Raw genomic sequence first — 22254 nt, 5'->3', positions numbered from 1 at the left:
ATAGTCCGAATAGTCTCCATCTTGAAGGATGGAACTCTTAGGAATTGGTTTAGGATCTTGAGATCTAGAATTGGTCTGAAGGTTCCCTCTTTTTTGGGAGCCACAAACAGATTGGAGTAGAAACCTTGTCCCTGTTCTGCTTTCGGAACTGGGCAGATCACTCCCATGGTAAAAAGGTCTTCTACACAGCGTAAGAACACCTCTCTTTTTGTCTGGTTTACAGACAATTGAGAAAGATGGAATCTCCCTCTTGGAGGAGAATCTTTGAAATCTAAAAGATACCCCTGGGTTACAATTTCTACGGCCCAAGAGTCCTGAACGTCTCTTGCCCAGGCCTGAGCAAAGAGAGAGAGTCTGCCCCCTACTAGATCCGGTCCCGGATCGGGGGCTACCCCTTCATGCTGTCTTAGTGGCAACAGCAGGCTTTTTGGCCTGTTTACCCTTGTTCCAAGCCTGGTTAGGTCTCCAGGTTGGCTTGGATTGAGCAAAGTTCCCCTCTTGCTTTGCAGCAGGGGAAGAGGAAGCGGGACCACCCTTGAAGTTTCGAAAGGAACTAAAATTATTTTGTTTTGTCGTTGTCTTATTTGACTTATCTTGGGGAAGGGGGCATGACTCTTCCCCCCAGTGATGTCTGAAATGATCTCTTTCAGTGCAGGCCTGAATAGGGTCTTACCTTTGAAAGGGATGGTCAAAAGCTTAGATTTTGATGACACATCAGCCGACCAGGACTTAAGCCATAATGCTCTACGCACTAAAATGGCAAAACCTGAATTCTTTGCCGCTAACTTAGCGAGATGAAAAGCGGCGTCTGTAATAAAAGAATTAGCTAGCTTATAGCCTTAATTCTGTCCAGAATATCATCTAGTGGGGTCTCCACCTGAAGAGCCTCTTCTAGAGCCTCAAACCAAAAGGCAGCTGCAGTGGTTACAGGAACAATGCACACTATGGGTTGAAGAAGAAAACATTGATGAACAAAAATTTTCTTTAGGAGACCCTCTAATTTTTTATCCATAGGATCAATGAAAGCACAACTGTCTTCAATAGGTATAGTTGTACGCTTAGCCAGAGTAGAAATAGCTCCCTCCACCTTAGGGACCGTCTGCCATGAGTCCCTCATGGTGTCAGATATGGTAAACATTTTCTTAAAAACAGGAGGGGGAGCGAACGGAATACCTGGTCTATCCCACTCCTTAGTAACAATGTCCAAAATCCTCTTAGGGACCGGAAAAACATCAGTGTAAACAGGATCCTCTAGATATTTGTCCATTTTACACAATTTCTCTGGAACTACAATAGGGTCACAATCATCCAGAGTCGCTAAAACCTCCCTGAGCAATAAATGGAGTTGTTCTAGCTTAAATTTAAATGCTGTCCTATCTGAATCTGTCTGAGGGAGTAACCTTCCTGAATCAGAAATTTCTCCCTCAGATAGCAAATCCCTCATCCCTACCTAAGAACATTGTGAGGGAGTATCGGATACGGCAACTAAAGTGTCAGAAGGGTCAGCATTTGTTCTTAACCCAGAGCTACTGCGCTTCCCTTGCAACCCTGGCAGTTTAGATAAAACCTCTGTAAGGGTAGTATTCATAACTGAGGCCATATCTTGCAAGGTGAAAGAATTAGACGCACTAGAAGTACTTGGCGTCGCTTGTGCGGGCGTTACTGGTTGTGACACTTGGGGAGAACTAGATGGTAAAACCTGATTTCCTTCTGTCTGAGAATCATCCAATGCCAAACTCTTATAAGTCAAAATATACTGTTGGCAATTTAAAGACATATCAGTACAAGTGGGACACATTCTAAGAGGGGGTTCCACAATGGCTTCTGAACAAATTGAGCAATGAGTTTCCTCAATGTCAGACATGTTGAACAGGCTAGTAATGAGACAAGCAAGCTTGGAAAACACTTTATTTAATGAAAAAAACACAATTTTCAAAAACGGTACTGTGCCTTTAAGAGAAAAAAAGACATACAAAAACTGCAAAAATGCTTAAAATTGCCTCAAATTTTCCGAAATTTTTACAGTACACCCACTAACTTATAGTAAGATTGCACCACAAATATCTAAGCAATATACCCTCAAATGAAAAAAACGGATTGACAAATGTCTAAAACCGGTAAAAAAAACCCTGTCAGCACCTTGCCACAGCTCTGCTGTGGCCCTACCTGCCCTTAGGGAATGATTCTGTGGGAATAAAGCTTAGATTGGGCCCCAGAAGAGTACTAGGACCTCTGGAGACGTTGCTTGCTGCTTGCCTGCATCATCTAAGTGCGCAACTGAGGCGCGAAAATAGGCCCCGTCCCTCTCACTCGATGTAGCTGGGGCCTACACAAAAACCTTTTATTTGAAAGCCATGTGGGTTATAAAAACCCTTAAATAAGCCAAGTGTACCCTCAAACATATGTCCCATAAAACACAAATGTTTGCTTTCCAATATATTATACACATACACAATATATTATACACAAACTGAGTGCCCATAAGATTAGCCCTGTATGTAAGCTAGTAATGCCCCTTATATAACTAGGATTACTGCTTACCCTTCCCTTGCAACCCTGGCAGTTTAGATAAAACCTCTGTAAGGGTAGTATTCATAACTGAGGCCATATCTTGCAAGGTGAAAGAATTAGACGCACTAGAAGTACTTGGCGTCGCTTGTGCGGGCGTTACTGGTTGTGACACTTGGGGAGAACTAGATGGTAAAACCTGATTTCCTTCTGTCTGAGAATCATCCAATGCCAAACTCTTATAAGTCAAAATATACTGTTGGCAATTTAAAGACATATCAGTACAAGTGGGACACATTCTAAGAGGGGGTTCCACAATGGCTTCTGAACAAATTGAGCAATGAGTTTCCTCAATGTCAGACATGTTGAACAGGCTAGTAATGAGACAAGCAAGCTTGGAAAACACTTTATTTAATGAAAAAAACACAATTTTCAAAAACGGTACTGTGCCTTTAAGAGAAAAAAAGACATACAAAAACTGCAAAAATGCTTAAAATTGCCTCAAATTTTCCGAAATTTTTACAGTACACCCACTAACTTATAGTAAGATTGCACCACAAATATCTAAGCAATATACCCTCAAATGAAAAAAACGGATTGACAAATGTCTAAAACCGGTAAAAAAAACCCTGTCAGCACCTTGCCACAGCTCTGCTGTGGCCCTACCTGCCCTTAGGGAATGATTCTGTGGGAATAAAGCTTAGATTGGGCCCCAGAAGAGTACTAGGACCTCTGGAGACGTTGCTTGCTGCTTGCCTGCATCATCTAAGTGCACAACTGAGGCGCGAAAATAGGCCCCGTCCCTCTCACTCGATGTAGCTGGGGCCTACACAAAAACCTTTTATTTGAAAGCCATGTGGGTTATAAAAACCCTTAAATAAGCCAAGTGTACCCTCAAACATATGTCCCATAAAACACAAATGTTTGCTTTCCAATATATTATACACAAACTGAGTGCCCATAAGATTAGCCCTGTATGTAAGCTAGTAATGCCCCTTATATAACTAGGATTACTGCTTACCCTTCCCCTAATGGGGAAACTGTCAGCCTTTCTGAGTTAACACAGTCTCTGCAGAAAAAAATGACTGAACATACCTCATTGCTGTATAGCAAGAAACCGTTCCTCACACTGAAGTTTTCCTGTACTCCTCAGCTTCTGTGGGAACAGCAGTGGACCTTAGTTAAAAATGCTAAGATCATCATCCTCCAGGCAGAATTCTTCATCTATGTCCTGCCTGAGAGTAAATAGTACAACACCGGTACCATTTAAAAATAACAAACTCTTGATTGAAAATAAAAAAAAAACTAACAGTTTAACACCTCTTCTCTTTACCCTTCCAGCTTAGAGGCAGCAAAGAGAATGACTGGGGGGGTGGAGTTAAGGGGGGAGCTATATAGACAGCTCTGCTGTGGTGCTCTCTTTGCTACTTCCTATTAGGAAGGACAATATCCCACAAGTAAGGATGAAACTGTGGTACATCTTGCAAAAGAAAAATAAACACTAAATTACAGAAATTTTTTTTTTTTTACAAGAAGTTTAAACTAATTACACCTAATCTAAGCCCCCTAATAAAATAAAAAAGCCTCCCAAAATAATAAAATGCCCTACCCTATACTAAATTACAAATAGCCCTTAAAAGGGCCTTTTGCTGGGCATTGCCCCAAAGTAATCAGCTCTTTTACCTGTAAAAAGAAATTACAATATCCCCCCCAACATTACAACCCACCACCCACACACCCCTACTCTAAAACCCAACCAATCCCCCCTTAAAAAAAACTAACACTACCCCATTGAAGATCACCCTACCTTGAGCCGTCTTCACCCAGCCGGGCACCAGTGGTCATCCGATCCGGGCAGAAGTCTTCATCCGATGGGGCAGAAGAGGACATCCAGACCGGCAGAAGTCTTCATCCTATCCGGGCAGAAGAGGACATCTGGACCGGCAGAAGGCATCATCCAAGCGGCATCTTCTATCTTCTTCCATACGACGAGGAGCGACTCCATCTTGAAGACATCCGGCGTGGAGCATCCTTCCAGCACAACGGACTAACGACGAATGACGGTTCCTTTAAATGACGTCATCCAAGATGGCGTCCTTCAAATTCCGATTGGCTGATAGGATTCTATCAGCCAATCAGAATTAAGGTAGGAAAAATCCGATTGGTTGATTGAATCAGCCAATCGGATTGAAGTTCAATCCGATTGGCTGATTGGAACAGCCAATAGAATTGGCCTCGCATTCTATTGGCTGATCCAATCAGCCAATCGGATTGGAGTTATGTATGAGTCAGCACTGGTTGTCTAAAATACAAGTCTGTCAAAATAATTGAAATAAGGGGCAGTCTGCAGAGGCTTAGATACAAGGTATCACATATGTAAAAAGTGTATTAATAGAACAGTGTTGGTTATGCAAAATTAGGGGATGAGTAATAAAGGGATTATCTATATTATTATTTTTTTAGAAATTATTGAGTAGACTGTCCCTTTAAATGAATGCATTGATTTGGATGTGCATTTGTGGATAACTGAATGCCCAGTGCTTATAAGCCATGTTAACACATAATAGTGCTAATGTTTTTGCACTCCACTTGCAATCAAGGCCATTATGGGAGATTTAATTTTGAGTTTAAGAACTTTTAACTACCAAGTAATAATCTATTTTATAGTTTGCTAGTTAAAGGGACACTATACCCAATATTTTCTTTTATGATTCTGGTAGAGAATACATTTTTAAACTAGATTCCAATTTACGTCTAGTATCAAATTTGCTCAATTCTTTAGATATCCATTGTTGAAGAAATAGCAATGCACATGGGTGAGCCAATCACACTGAGCCTATCTAGATATGCTTTTCAGGAAAGGGTATCAAGAGAATGAAGCAAATTAGATAATAGAAGTAAATTAGAAAGTTGTTTGAAATTGCATGCTATATCTAAACCATAAAATAAAAAATGTGGGTTTCATGTCCCTTTAAGTGCGCTGCTCATGCCTTGAGAATGAATAACAGATGTAGATAGAGTATGTTTTATTGATGCTGAAAAGCTTATCTATATTTTCTTTTTTGCAGGTCTGGGTGTTTTACATTTACTATATATATATATATATATATATATATATATATATGCATTTATTCATCAGAAATAAATAAATCACTGTATTTAAAAAGATCTGGTTGCCAAATTAAAGTTTTAATACCTTTTAAAACAGTCATTTTGTTAGAAAAATATGCATTGTTTTGCAGGCCCAGAACAAACCCATTGAAAATCCTCTGAAAACCTCTTTGTCTTACTTTATTTGCTGCTGCCAATCAGGGGCAGATATAAAGAACCCCCTGCACATATCAACCAATCACTAAGCAGAATATAGGAATACCAGATTTCTGTATCACACAGAACATCTTTTTTAGGGTTAAATAACACACACTGTAAAATGTTTTAATTATGCTTAATTAGACATTTTATAGGGAATGAGAAATTAATGATTCTTTAATTATAGTTTGCTGTTGAAAATACTACACTTCCTCATTATACTAAACCATTTTTTTCTTCAGTATACACAAGAGAGGAACCAATAGACAATATGGAACAAACTAGAACATGCCAGCCCATACCATTAACTGGGTTATGTATAGAGGATATCAGGAAAAAATATAATGTATTTATAATATAAAAGGATAATATGAAGTTAAATAAAACTCCAGGCCCAGATGGAATACACCCAATGGTGTTAAGCGAATTTAGCACTGTTATAGACAAACCTCTACTCTTAATTTTTCAAGACTCATTATCCTCAGGCATGGTACCCCAGGATTGGGTAAAGATGATGTGGTGTCACTCTTTAAAAAGGGAAGCAGGGATGATCCAGGAAGCTAAAGACCAGTTAGTCTGACATCAATAGTGGGGAAGATATTTGAAGGGATTATAATGAATTTTATTGATGAGCACATTCGTGTAAACAAGATTATGAGTTCAAATCAGCATGATTTTATGAGAAATAGATCATGTCAAACTAATCTAATTAGATTCTATGAGGAAGTAAGTAAAAATATAGATAAAGGGGAATCAGTTGATGTGATAACTTAAATTTTGCAAAGGCACTTGATACAGTGCCACATGAGAGATTAATGCACAAAATTAAGGGACTGGGAATAGCTGAAAATGTTAGCTCATGGATAAATAACTGGATAAAAAATAGGGAGCAACGAGTAATAGTGAATGGATCATACTCAGATTGGACAAAGGTAATCAGTGGAGTCCCCCAGGGATCAAGACTGGGCTCTGTTATTTTTAATATTTTTATAAATGACTTGGAGCAAGGATTAAATAGCAACATTTCTATTTTTGCTGATGATACTAGGTTAAAGGACCAGTCAACACTGTAGATTTGCATAATCAACAAATGCAAGATAACAAGACAATGCAATAGCACTTAGTCTAAACTTCAAATGAGTAGTAGATTTTTTTTTCTGACAATTTTAAAAGTTATGGCTTTTTCCACTCCCCTGTACCATGTGACAGCCATCAGCCAATCACAAATGCATACACATACCATGTAACAGCAATCAGCCATTCACAAATGCATACACACTTATTCTTGCACATGCTCAGTAGGAGCTGGTGACCAAAAAAAGTTTAAATATAAAAAGACTGTGCATATTTTGTTAATGGAAGTAAATTAGAAAGTTGTTTAAAATTGCATGCTCAATCTGAATAATTAAAATTTAATTTTGATTGAGTGTCCCTTTAAGAAAGGTCATTAGATCAGAGCAGGATGAACTTTCGCTACAAAGGGATCTACAAAAATTAGAAGTATGGGCAGGTAAATGGAAAATGAGATTTAATACGGGAAAATGCAAGGTTCTACATTTTGGAAGTAAAAATAAGTAGGCAACGTATTATTTAAATGGGACAAGACTTAGTCAAACAGAGGAGGAAAGGGATTTGGGAGTAGTAATAGATAACAAGCTAAAGATGGGTGCACAACGCAGGGCAGCGGCTACAAAGGCTAATACGATACTAGCATGCATTAAAAGATGCATTGATTCAAGGGAGGAAAGCATAATTCTGTCACTATATAAATCCCTGGTAAGACCTCACCTTGAGTATGGAGTGAAGTTCTGGGGACCGATTGCAAATAAAGACATTGCAGAACTAGAAAAAGTTCAGTGAAGGGTCACAAAGCTAATAAGGGGAATGGAGAATTTAAGATATGAGGAGAGGCTAGCCAAACTGGGTCTGTTTTCTTTAGAAAAAAAGCGCTTGAGGGGTCACATGATTACTTTATATAAATACAGTATATTCAAGGCCCATATACAGAGATGGCAGAAGCTCTGTTTATTCTAAGAATTTTTTTTGTGACGAGAGGTCACAATTTAAGTTTGGAGGAAAGGGGAATTAATCTCCTGCAATGGAACCTTTTTTCACTGTAAGAGCTATACAATTGTGGAACTCATTCCCAAAGGAGGTAGTGAATGCTAATACCCTAGATACATTTAAAAATTGTTTGGATATATTTCTGTCTAGAAACAAAATTCATGGATATGATTTCTACTATTAAATGGGTCACCTTTTAGTGGGATTATTTCATTTTAAAGGGACACTATACCCAATTTTTTTCTTTCGTGATTCAGATAGAGCATAAAATTTTAAGCGACTTTTTAATGTACTCCTATCATCAAATTTTCTTCATTCTCTTGCTATCTTTATTTGAAATGCAAGAATGTAAGTTTAGATGCCAGCCGGTTTAGTGAACAACCTGGGTTGTTCTTGCTGATTGGTGGATAAATTCATCCACCAATAAAAAAGTGCTGTCCAGAGTTCTGAACAAAAAAACGCTTAGCTGCCTTCTTTTTCAAATAAAGGTAGCAAGAAAATGAAGAAAATTTGATAATATGAATAAATTAGAAAGTTGCTTAAATTTGCATGCTCTATCTGAATCTCCAAAGACATTTTTTTTTATTCAGTGTCCCTTTAACGACCAAGGACATACGCCACACGTCCTCAAAAAAAATACACTTAATGACCGAGGACGTGTGGCGTACGTCCTTGGTCTGGAAAACAGCTGGAAGCGATCCTGCTCGCTTCCAGTTGCTTTCCGGTTATTGCAGTGATGCCTCGATATTGAGGCATGCTGCAATAACCTTTTTTAGCAATCCGGTGCAGAGAGAGCCACTCTGTGGCCCTCTCTGCACCGGACATCACCGGCTAAATCCGTTGGTGGGTGGGAGCCGGTTCGGGAGGCGGGTGGCGGCCATCGATGGCCCTGATGATGTGTAGGGGGGCGGGATCGTGGGCGGGGGTGATCAGAGGCACGCACGGGCGCGCGCACGTGCACGGGAGGGCGGGGGCGGGCGCGTGCACGGGGAGGGAGCGGGTGGGAACCGCTACACTACAAAAAAATTATGTATGAAAAGTTGTAAAAAATAGTTTTATTTATGTAAAAATACATTAGTCAAGGGGTGGGGGATTGGTCTGTGGGGGGGGGGGAAGCTACACTACAGAAAAACAGGCAAAAAAATAAAAAATAAACATTTTTTTTGCAAACTGGGTACTGGCAGACAGCTGCCAGTACCCAAGATGGCCCCCAATAAGGCAGAGGGGGAGGTTAGAGAGCTGTTTTGGGGGGGATCAGGGAGGTTGGGGGCTAAGGGGGGGATCCTACAAAGTAGCATATGTAAATATGCTAAAGATGTATTTTTTTTTTAAACTTTTATTTTAGTACTGGCAGACGTTCTGCCAGTACTTAAGATGGCGGGGACAGTTGTGGGGTGGGGGAGGGAAGGGAGCTGTTTGGGAGGGATCAGGGGGTCTGATGTGTCAGATGGGAGGCTGATCTCTACACTAAAGCTAAAATTAACCCTGCAAGCTCCCTACAAACTACCTAATTAACCCCTTCACTGCTAGCCATAATACACGTGTGATGCGCAGCAGCACTTAGCGGCCTTTTAATTACCAAAAAGCAACGCCAAAGTCATATATGTCTGCTATTTCTGAACAAAGGGGATCCCAGAGAAGCATTTACAACCATTTGTGCCATAATTGCACATGCTGTTTGTAAATAATTTCAGTGAGAAACCTAAAATTGTGAAAAATTTAGCGTTTTTTTTAATTTGATTGCATTTGGCGGTGAAATGGTGGCATGAAATATACCAAAATGGGCCTAGATCAATACTTGGGGTTGTCTACTACACTACACTGAAGCTAAAATTATCCCTAGAAGCTCCCTAATTAACCCCTTCACTGCTGGGCATAATACACGTGTGGTGCGCAGTCGCATTTAGCAGCCTTCTAATTAGTAAAAAGCAAAACCAAAGCCATATAAGTCTGCTATTTATGAACAAAGGGGATTCCAGAGAAGCATTTACAACCATGTATGCTATAATTACATACGTTTTTTGTAAATAATTTCAGTGAGAAACCTAAAGCTTGTGAAAAAAATTGTGAAAAAGTGAACAATTTTTTTTTATTTGATCGCATTTGGCGGTGAAATGGTGGCATGAAATATACCAAAATGGGCCTAGATCAATACTTTGGGATGTCTTCTAAAAAAAAATATATACATGTCAAGGGATATTCAGGGATTCCTGAAAGATATCAGTGTCCCAATGTAACTATCGCTAATTTTGAAAAAAAGTGGTTTGGAAATAGCAAAGTGCTACTTGTATTTATGGCCCTATAACTTACAAAAAAAGCAAAGAACATGTAAACATTGGGTATTTCTAAACTCAGGACAAAATTTAGAAACTATTTAGCATATGTTTTTTTTGGTGGTTGTAGATGTATAACAGATTTTGGGGGTCAAAGTTAGAAAAAGTGTGTTTTTTTCCATTTTTTCCTCATATTTTATAATTTTTTTTATAGTAAATTATAAGATATGATGAAAATAATGGTATATTTTGAAAGTCCATTTAATGGCGAGAAAAACAGTATATAATATGTGTGGGTACATTAAATGAGTAAGGGGAAAATTACAGCTAAACATAAACACAGCAGAAATGTAAAAATAGCCTTTGTCCCAAACGGACAGAAAATGGAAAAGTGCTGTGGTCATTAAGGGGTTAACTGGTTCTTTTTGTAAGTATTTTAGATTTGTATAGGTTGAACTCGATAGACTTCTGTCTTTTTTCAACCTCATCTATTATGTTACTATGTTACTTTAGTTTCAGTTGTATCAGCTAAACAGTATATTTGGATACTGTGAATACTGTAATCTGAATATCACACATTACTAATTTGTTCCAACTATATAGAACGTTTGTGGTTTTCCTTCAAAGGACAATACACCTATTTTTATTCTTTATGTTATAAATAGTTCAATGTGAGCATACAAAGGCAGCGTCTCTTATCGTAAGCGTTCTTTGATATGAGTTCAGTACGCAGGTAAGGGGCTGTGTAATGTTACATTTCAACAATAAGAGAATCAGGTCAGTCTGGTTCTCAGATTGTCTGACAACTATGGAAACTCCAGCCCCACCTACACCTCATTACCTTTTACATTCTGTTCCCTGTACCACACTGCTAAAATCACCTGCTCTCTGCCTCTAACACAGAACTATACTACACAGCACCTGGCAATCTAAAGATATTGTATGAGAGGATAAGGTAAGGCATTGTTTTTCTACTTGACCATCTCTCTATGTTTACCTTTAAATTGCGGTTTAGTTTTTACAAGAATGTTCCCTAAAATTGTGAAAATCTACTACAGAATGGAATTACACTGTACTGGGAATTTTGCAGAATGTTCTTAGCAGGAAGTCATTTTGAATATCTAATTTGTGTTTTATTAAAAATCATAATACAATTTATTTTTACTTTTAAAAGTATGTTTGTATAAGTGTATGGATATTAATTGTACAGTGGTTGTGTAAGTTAAACAAGAATTGATTGTGAAAGAACTCAGATACCTGACTTTCTTTAATTTAAAAAGATTCTACAGGGACTATGAATAAACAATCATGTGTTGTTGCAGAATGGTTATACATCCTCAAATTTGTAGCTTCATTGTTACATTTAACAAAACTGCATGTGTGATGCTGTTAAAAGTGGAGTAAATGGGCCCAACATGTCACACTAGGTAAAGAGTTTTATTCTTGATCAGTTCTAAGCACAATTCTACTGTTTTGTATTCACTGAAAAGCACCTGACTTGAATATCAATCATTTTTAATTAGGGTGTGTTTATGGTGTTTCCTCATGGTGAATTCACAAAGCCTATGTGGATAGAAAAGTTCTAACAGACCTGAAGATGGCAAAATGAATTTAAACACAGTATAAAGCTGAATATTGTATAAAACTAAAGAAAGCATTTAAAAAAAACTACTGGTTTATGCAGTGAACTTCTAAAGGGAGCTTTCCCAATTTAAAGTTTAATTCATTAGCTACCTTGGCAAATTAGTTGAAGTATTTGCAGTGTGAAATGATCTGCTGAAAAACTGATATTTATACATAAGATATTTGCATGTTTATACTTTTTGAGCTGAATTCTATTTCTCCTGTAATGTTTTTTAAAAAAAAAACACAACAAACATATAAAAGACTACAACATGCATAATTTGCTGTTTTCATACATAAATGCAATTTGATTTATTTCTACTGAATGAGATATGTATTGTGTGTGTTTTCCTTTATATAACACAGACACACATATATAAAATAACTTCCTGATCATGTTTTTCTTGGCTTCAAAATAAAGTGTGTATTTATAAGTCATTGAATGCATCTGATTAATCTTTATAAGAAACATTTAAAGGGATATGAAACCCAAATCTTTTAATTTCCATGATTCAGATAGAACAGCAATTTTAAGTAACTGTCTAATTTACTCCTATTATCATTTTTTTTCTGTGTTCTCTTAGTATCTTCAGTTTGAAATGGCAGGAATGTAAGCTTAGGTGTTTTTTGGTTTGCACCAGGGTAGTGCTTGTTGATTGGTGGCTTCATGACCTACTGTTCTTGCAAATATATAACATAGTTCTAAAACTGCTGACATATGTTCAACATATATGTATGCTCCAACACCTTCCTACCTGCTTTTCAACAAAGAAATAAAACATAGCAATCATAATAAAATCATGAAAAAATTTTGCTGGGCATTATGTCCCTTTAAATGGACAGTAAAGAATAACAACTTTCATGATTTACACACCGCATCTCATTTAAAGGGCCACTGTAACATCATTTTTTCTCTTGCTCTTATAAAACAACCATACCAAATACATTTTTTTTTAATATAATTACATTAAAATATATCTACCGTTTCTTTGTTTTCCTTTTTCTAAATCTTCCGTTTTTCCAAACCCACTCCGTTCGTTTAATTTGCTGCATGCCAATCCGTGTTGATAACCCAGGTTCCAAAATGTCGGAATTTTTTATTTGTGCGCATGCGCAAGTTAGTGCAACGTCAGCGAAAACGTCACTCGCTGGAAGACTGCCTGTAACAGAATAGACCCACTCTATTGAACGCACATCATTCGATTGATCTGCGCTTTGACAGAGTATTTGTTTTTGTTGAAGAAAGTCTGGATAACTGATTGCATCGTTTTTTTAACCTAATGCGCAAGCGTTACTTGTAATTGGTCTGTGGGTGTAGTAGGCTTCAATTGTTAGTATTGCGCATGCGCATTAAATCCACCTTGAAGCGCCTGCGTATTAGTGAAGAATTAGTAGTTAATGATATGCGTAAAGATATAATTTGATTGGTTTCACTATGTTGGACACGCAATGCAGAAAATAGTGGGAGTGGTTGTGTGACGTCATCGGTGAATATAAATTACATATTTTATAACGTTTGGAAGCTTCGTTTTTTAGATAATACAGGTCAGTAGTTATGAGATATTGTTGTTTAATTAAAATATATTATTTAATTGAAGGCAAAAGAACAACAGAAAGTAATCCTTTAACAAAAAAGAAAAAAAAGTTCCAATTTATTTTATCTAATTAGCTTTTTTTTCTTTGGTATACTTTGTTGAAAGTCATACTTAGATAGACTCAGGATCAGAAATGTCTACTGGGAGCTAGCTGATAATTGGTGGCTGCCCATATATGTCTCTTGTCACTGGCTTACCCAATGTCTTCAGCTAGGTCTCAGTAGTGGATTGCTGCTCCTTTAACAAAGGATACCAAAAGAATATAGTAAATTGGAAAGTTCATAATCGTAAAAGGAAAAAAGTTTTATGTCTCTTTAAAGAAGGTAACCTAACTTCGGGTCAGCTATGTTATGTTTATGCAGTTGTTTCACAAAAGCTCATTTACTCTCCATTGTTCAGTCAATCAGATACACAGACTAATAAAGGAACAGGTAATGCTGGAGAAGCCAGTGCAGCTGGAGCAATGATATAGTGACTTTAGCACTCATCTGTCACATGACACGCATAGGGGAGGGGCCAGCAAAATATATTGCTCAACAAGTAATTAATTACCAATTAATAAAAGGTCTCAGCTAAAAATGAAACTTATTTTAATAGGTTTGGTCACCATTTTGCTCTAGAAAGGGATATGAACCCAAAATGTGTTTCTCTTTCATCATTCAGATAGAGAATACCATTTTTTTTTTACAATTTACATCTATTATCAAATTATCTTAGTTCTTATGTTATTCTTTGTTGAAGCGATACCAAGGTAGGTAATGTGCACATGCCTGAAGAACTGCATGGCAGGAAATAGTGCTGTCTTCTAGTGCTCTTGCTAATTTTATAACATTGCTGCAAATCTGCTGCCATATAGTACTGCAGACACGTGCACACTCCTGAGCTTACGTTCCTGCTTATCAACAAAGGATAACAAGAAAATAAAGAAAATTTGATAATAGAAGTAAACTGGAAAGATGTTCAAAATTGTATGTTCTATCTGAAAAATAAAATAAACAAGAACCTTGGGTTGTCTACTAAAAAAAATTATTTATTTTTTATTTTTTTCTGTTTAAATGTGTTGGTATTTTGGGCGAGCGTTTCTCTGGAATTCCCGGTAGAAAAGGCATTAATCAAATGTGATGTGAAATTATTCAAATGTTTACCAAAATACAAATACAATTTTAAGGGCACATTTAATATTTGTAGAAAGAACATAGGGATCAATTGCAATCCTGTTGAACAATGCTTCTTAAAGGGACAGTCAAGTCCAAAAAAACTCATGTTTCAAATAGGGCATGCAATTTTAAACAACTTTCCAATTTACTTTTATCACCAATTTTGCTTTGTTTCTCTTGGTATTCTTAGTTGAAAGCTAAACCTAGGAGGTTCATATGCTAAATTCTTAGACCTTGAAGGCCGCCTCTAATCTAAATGCATTTTGATAGTTTTTCCCCATTAGAGGGCATTAGTTCATGTGTGTCACATAGATAACATTGAGCTCATGCACATGAATTTACCATGGAGACAGCTCTGATTGGCTAAAATGGAAGTCTGTCAAATTAACTGAAATAAGGGGGCAGTCTGCTGAGGCTTAGATACAAGGTAATTACAGAGGTAAAACGTATAAATATAACTGTTTTGGTTTTGCAAAACTGGGGAATTGGTAATTAGGGATTATCTATCTTTTAAAACAGCAGAAGTTCTGGTGTTGACTGTCTCTTTAAGTTGGGGGATTCCCCCAAACCCGGTTGGGTCACAAAAAGTTTTTAGGGTCGCACAAACACCATACCAGTCTTTCCCCTGCCCCCTTAACACATGTAATGGTTGGACTTACTAGCCATATGCCCCAACATTATTTAATTCTCCTCCTGACTGGTAGTCACACTTACTGCTCTGGCTGGCGATAAATTACTAAACATGTCCAGCACTCATTCAGTCACAAAGCACTGTGAGTTTGTCACAGAAAAAAAGTTTTAAGAACCTGTTTTTTAAAAAAATGTTACCTAATATTTTTTTTCTGCAAAATTCCCCATTAAAGTCTATTAGGATTTTGTAGCTAAATCATTTCATAATTTCAAAAGTCAGCATTATTGATATTTAAAGGGCCATAATAGTCGAAAAATTACATAAATTTAATTCATTTACCCTACACTACTGTGTGTTTAACCCCCACAGCGCTGGTAACACATCTGAGTCGTGCATCTAGTGCTACTGATTGGATCAGCAGCAGTTCCTACTCTGGACCAGCAGTGCTGTGCAGGTCCCGAGCGGTACTTCTGCTGTGTGTTTAAACCCATTTGGAGGTTAACCACACAGCAGTGCAGGGTTGATAGTCTTAAAATTACATGCCTTAAAAAATTAGAGCATGTCATTTTTCGACTATTATGTCCCTTTAAATCAGTTTTATGTTAATGAGTCAGAGAAAAAAAAGACTTTGGGCATCACTAAACAAATGGTAGTACAAACATTTTATTTAGCTGATTTTGTGATTGTTTGGGACAGAGGGGACTGCCCTGCATCATTTATCCAAACATTTGTGTTTGTACTATAAGTGATTTTCAAATACAACTGAAAGCTATAATGAAGCTTGCAGAAGACTGAAAAAGTAAACTGTGAATGTGCTGTTTTGCTTTTTTATAAAGGAACATTAAACACATTTTATAAGCAAAGTATTGAGGTTATGCCTCATCTCCCTCTAGTCATGGGTGCAGCTATTTTGAAATCTGTCTTATTACATTCCAGTGCAGATTAGTGATGTCGCAAACTTAAAAATTTCGGTTCGCGAACGGCGGACTCGAACTTCCCGTATTGTTCGCGAACCGCCATTGACTTCAATAGGCAGGCGAACTTTAAAACCCACAAGGACTCTTTCTGGCCACAATAGTGATGGAAAAGTTGTTTCAAGGGTACTAACACCTGGACTGTGGTATGCTGGAGGGGGATCCATGTCAAAACTCCCATGGAAAATTACATAGTTGATGCAGAGTCTGCTTTTAACCCATAAAGGGCCTAAATCACCTAACATTAATAAATTGTTTGCAATAACGTGCTTTAAAACATCAGTTATGATGTCGTATCGATCAGGTATTGTAAGGGTTACCCCCGCTTCACAGTGACAGACCAAACTCCAAGTGTAACGCACCGCAAACAGTCCATTTGCACAACCACGAGATAGATAGATACATAGATTTAGATTACATAGCTCAATAGATGCAATATACATATGATCGATACAAATTACATAGATCAATAGATGCAATATCCATTTGATAGATACGAATGTTATCGATCCAAAGATGCAATATACATTTGATAGATACGAATTACATTGATCAATAGATGCAATATACATTTGATAGATACGATTGATGATAGTTAGATAGATAAATAGATAGATTTGAAAGATATATAATTTCCCTGACAGAGTATAACAATAAGACATGCGGTCTGGTACCTGTGGTGTGTTAAGTAGTACTATTCTTAGCAGTTTACTACTACCTGTTACTCCCCCTATCGGGGGAGGTCTATATGTCCTGCATTTTTGGAACAGGGAGATGGAAGAAGATGATTGGTCTGTCCTTCTACTTCAAATTTGTCAAAAACACAAGTGGCTGTCTCAAAACAGTCCGGACACGAGATAGATAGGTTTGATAGATAGATAGATATACATAGATTGATAGTTAGATAGAATCGATAGAAGATAAATAGATAGATTTGATAGATATATAATTACCCTGACAAAGTATAATAATTAAACATGCGGTCTGGGACCCATGGTAACAAGGTTGTGTTAAGTTTTTTTTTAATTTAAATTTAAAATAATGTTAAAACAACAAGTATTAGTGGTTGCACAGAGCAATTAATAACAATATATGCTTTCTATAGGCCTGGCACACAGGCCTGATGGAAAATAAAATTAGATTAAACTTGCAATTAGAAAACTAATGTAAAAGTTTTTTTTTTTGTTTTTTTTTTAAAATAATGTTAAAACAACAGGTATGAGTGGTTGCACAGAGCAATTAATCACAGTATATGCTTGCAGTGGGCCTGGCACACAGGCCTGAAGGAAAATGAAATTAGATTAAACTTGCAATTAGCAAACTAATGTAAAAGTTTTTTTTATTTTTTTTTAAATAATCTTAAATCAACAGGTATGAGTGGTTGCACAGAGCAATTAATCACAGTATATGCTTGCTGTTGGCCTGGCACACAGGCCTGATGGTAAATGAAATTAGATTAAACTTGCAATTAGCAAACTAATGTTAAAGTTTTTTTTTTTAAAATAATGTTAAAGCACCAGATATAAGTGGTGGCAGTGAGCAAGTTGGCACAATATATGCTGTGAGGCTCACACACAGGCTGGCAGGCAAATGCAAAAAAAAAAAACGACTGGAGTTCTAGCCTTATGCAAAAAAAAAAAAAAAAAAAAAAAATTAGCCCTGAAAAGGGCTTTTTGGGGTGCTGTCCTTACAGCAGAGATCAGATGAGTCCTTCAGGACTTTAGTGGAGACTGAATAGACTAGCCTAGCTATCAATTTCCCAATAAAATCAGGCGCTGCAACAATAAACCTCCTTTCTCTTCAAAAGCTGCATCACAATGATTCTAAAATGGCTGCTGCGGGGGACCTGGGAGGGTCTGGAAGGGAGTGTCTGCTGCTGATTGGCTGTAATGTGTCTGCAGACTGTGAGATACAGGGTCAAAGTTTACTCAATGATGACGAATAGGGGGCGGATCGAACATCGCATATGTTTGCCCGCGGCGGCGAACGTGAACAAGCTATGTTCGCAGGGAACCGTTCACCAGCGAACAGTTCGGGACATCACTAGTGCAGATGTGTTTTCACATGTGCAGCAACTCTTCTTCAGATACCTGCAGTATAACCTAGGTTCCAAAATGAAAAGCACCCATGATTAGAGGAAGGTGCATGAAATGTATTTAGTGTTTAATGTCCCTATAAGACTAAATAAAAGTCTTAACCCCTTCGCTACCAGGAATTTCATAGAAATACTTGTCAAAGTAACTGAGAATTTTTAGCATTTTTGATATCACTTAGTGTAAACAGAAATAGAGTCTTTCTATTGTATAAGAAGACAACCCAATGTATTGATCCAGGCCTATTATGGTCTAGTTGATACCGCTATTTAACCCTTTGAGTGCTAAGCACTTTCCCACCTGGGTGCTAATATTTTTTAATGTTTTTTTTTATTTGTTGAACAATTCTTTTTAAACTTTTTTTAAAAAAAGTTTCAGAACCCCCCCCAAGACTTACACCGTTGGAAAGGTTAGGCAATTACCTTTCCAATGGTGGGTCTTGGGGGTCGGTAGCTGCTTAGATGCCTGAAATACAGGGTTCTAAGCAGCATGCCCCCTGCTCCTATACTTAACATTGTTAAGTATAAATAAAGTTGCGCGGTGACGTAATTGCGCGTGACTTCGCCACGCAAAACGGGAAGCCCCGGCGATGCCTGTCACTCTACAGGCACAATCGCCGGGGGAGGAGCGGGTGGGAGCCCACAGATCTCCCTCAAGGTGGGAGAGTGCTAGTGACGGTTCTGAGTCGTCATTGGCACCAGAGTGGGAAACTCTGTGACGGCTCAGAGCCGTCATTAGCACTCAAAGGGTTAAAAAAAAATACTTTTCACAAACTTTGGTTTCTCACTTAAATGATTTACACACAACTACTGCACCGATAAGGCAAATGGTTGTAAAAGCTTCTCTGATAGCCTCTTTTTCTCCCAAATAGCAGACATACATGACTTTGCCATTATTTTTGGGTAATTAGAAGACCATGAATTGCAGCTGTGCACCACACTTCTGAAATTTCAGTCAGTGAAAGGGTGAATCACGTAGCTTGTAAGGTTAACATTTGTTCTAGTGCTCTGATTTTAAAACCTGTCCTCTGGCCTCCCTAACTGGCCAGATTGTGAGGATATATTAACTATTTTACCTGCTCTCACCCGAGGTAATCCTGAAAATCTGTCCTGTTATGGAGGCCTGAGGACAGGTTTGAAACTTTCCTGTAGCATATCAGTCTGATCCTGACTTCACCGTACAGTCCAGCCCTGAAATACCAGGCAATGCCTCTCTGAACAAGAGAAACAGCAAAACCCCAGACCTACGTTTTGGCCTATTGTGGGCCTCGTCAGTGAGGTGCAGCCATATTCCTCTAGCACACTGAGCAACGGGTCCGGGTCTGGATTCCCGCATCACACTTAGGGAGAGGCTGCTTCTAGGGTGGTAACTAGCCATAGAACAAGCTATTATGCTATTGTTCGTTCCCAGGTTGAGCGCTTCTCTATTTTTATTTATGCAAATTATGACTCTTAGGGAAGTCTCCCTAAATGTGATGTGGGAATCCAGATGTGGACCCGTTGCTCAGTGTGCCTAGAGGGATATGGCTGCACCTCACTGACGAGGCCCACAATAGGCTGAAACGTACGTCTGGGGTTTTGCCGTTTCTCTCGTTCAGAGAGGCAGACATCCCAAGTCTCCCTGAAGTTCAGGGAGTCTCCCTGATTGTAATAGTGGCTCCCTGATGCCAGCAAATGGAGTGCAATCTCCCTGAAACTCAAAGTACTATGATCCAATGTGGCCCAAATCCGGAAAAGTGTTTCTTTAAGGAATGCCTTTAGTTGCTGGGACATTATAGAACCCTCAAAGCATGCATCCGTAACCAAAAAGCCCCCACTGATTTTAATAAAATAATACACAAATACTACCTTATTTACTCACGTAATTAAACTTCTTATTCTAAAATATTTAAGCATTCAACAAGCGTACGATCACAGGAAAATAGGTTTGTTGCATGTGGTTGTGCAATAAAGCTACTTTTTTAATGTGACTTTAGTGGGAAGCTACTTTAATGATAAGTCTCTATCTTATTTAGGGTTTCAAGGTGTCCAATATATAACTGGGAGGGGGGGTGGCGGCGCAGTAGCGGGAGAAGCCACCTCCCTGAAATGATTTTTTGCAGGTTGGGATGTCTGGAGAGGGATTGTCTGGTATTTCGGGGCTGGACTGTACTGTTAAGTCAGAATCAGACTGATATGCTACAGGAGAGTGAAAGGCACATATTGAGCAAAAAGAGGCTGCTTCTTGGGTAGTAACTAGCCATAGAACAAGCTATTATGCTATTGTTCATTCCCAGGTTGAGCACTTATCTCTCTATTTATGATCTAGTATAGTATTTGCTAATTCACATCACCTTGCTCCTATGTAACATATCTATATGCAACACAAGTTTGCCCTGTCCACACATGTTCTTTAGTAAGAATAAGCTATTCTTGCCTAATATGTAAATATGCATTTTATCCACATATTCACACAGAGCAAGTACAAACAGGGCACCCAGCATAATTTATGAAGAGTATTTCCAGCTTCACCAGTTCCCATATTACTCTACAATGCTGAGTCACTAAAGTTCACTCATCTCTACATTGTTTAGTGAACCAGCAGAATAAAATATAAATAGACATTATAACTTTTTTTAGAAGAATGTTTGCCTTCTGTAGTACTTTAAACACATAAACACCAGCCTTGGCAACAGGCGGGAAAAATGCTGAAACCAGGATTTTCACTATTAGTAATAGTCATGACAGGTACACAATGTGTCTTCATTGGCATTGATATTTTTCAGGCGAAATCATATTGTCATATTCCACACCTGTTCTTCATAATGCAGTCTCTACACTTAGAGGCAAGGACAAACTGTTAATTTCTTACAAAAGAGTCTCACCCTAGCTATAATATGTGGTGAAAATATGTATATTTGCTTCATATGTTTGTTTTTACCCTATGCTTTTACACACAAGAAATAAACAACATTACAGCACACAAATTAATACATTTAGCATATCTAAACTCTGTATTACATAGAAAACATGTAATTCAATTGTATATACAAATATACCATTTGTTAGTGCTGCATTTGTGCTGCACAAATGAATGTTTGAACCTCTTTGGTTTCAGAGATGTTGCATATTATATTTTATTCCATGTGACCTCAATCTCCGCCCACTTTGCGCCCCATGTAATTAAATAATAAGAAACCATTCATTTGCGCAGCCTTTGTGCCTGTTTGGTTTCTAAGATATTACTTATTATATTTTAGCCCAAGTGACCTCAATCTCTGCCCGCTTCGCACCACATTGAATTAAATTGTAAATACAAATATAACATTAGTTTGTGAAGATTTGTACCAAATAAATAAACGTTTGTAACAGTTTGGTTTCAGAAATATTTTCACGTTATATGCCATGTGACCTCAATCTCCTCCCGATTTACGCCTAATGACTGTAATTCAATTGTAAATAAAATTAAACCATTAAATGTACTAGTTTGTACAACAAAAACACATATTTGGTTTCTGAGATATTACACATTGTGCACGTGACCTTAATTTCCACTAACTATGTCACCCCATGCAATTAAATTGTGAATACAAATATACAATTCTTTTGTGCTGTGTGTGTGCCAGTTTAGCCTTATAAAGTCTTCATTAGCCATATTGACCCCTGTATTTAGGGTTGCCAACTGTGCTTTCATAAATGTACCGGACAACCTATAGGCCAACCTTCAGCTCCACGCTTGATTTTTCACAACTGAGCAGTCATTTTATCCCCTTGGTTGTTAGTAACACACATTAACAATAGTGATTGCACCCCCTTGACTGAGCAATGGTTTAACAACCTCTTGACTGCTTGTAACATATATAATAGAAAATGTACACAGTACATCGTGTCACTTCTTTTTGGGCTATATTTCTAATGGATAGCCGCATAGGAGGGTCATTAAATTTGGCTGGCAAACGGTATTTAAAGAGATATGGAACTCCAAAATTTTCTTTTGTGATTCAGACAGAGCATACAATTTAAACAAATTTTTGCTTCCTTCCCATAAT

General features: G+C 37.8%; 2 protein-coding genes across 3 annotated transcripts in view; one reads left to right on the top strand and one right to left on the bottom strand.

Annotated features, from left to right (window-relative positions):
- The window catches only part of LOC128666024 (anoctamin-3-like), a 353414-nt gene that overhangs the window by 163415 nt on the left and 167745 nt on the right, over positions 1–22254 (bottom strand). The window lies entirely within an intron of this gene.
- The window catches only part of MUC15 (mucin 15, cell surface associated), a 34896-nt gene continuing 23520 nt past the window's right edge, over positions 10879–22254 (top strand). The window contains exon 1 of the mRNA XM_053720386.1: positions 10879–11109. The gene's annotated coding sequence lies outside the window, so the exon portion shown is untranslated. The remainder of the gene's footprint in view (positions 11110–22254) is intronic.

Source organism: Bombina bombina, chromosome 7 (assembly GCF_027579735.1).
Source record: "Bombina bombina isolate aBomBom1 chromosome 7, aBomBom1.pri, whole genome shotgun sequence".
NCBI classification, from domain to species: domain Eukaryota; kingdom Metazoa; phylum Chordata; class Amphibia; order Anura; family Bombinatoridae; genus Bombina; species Bombina bombina.
This window is presented reverse-complemented; position numbering and strand designations above follow the sequence as displayed.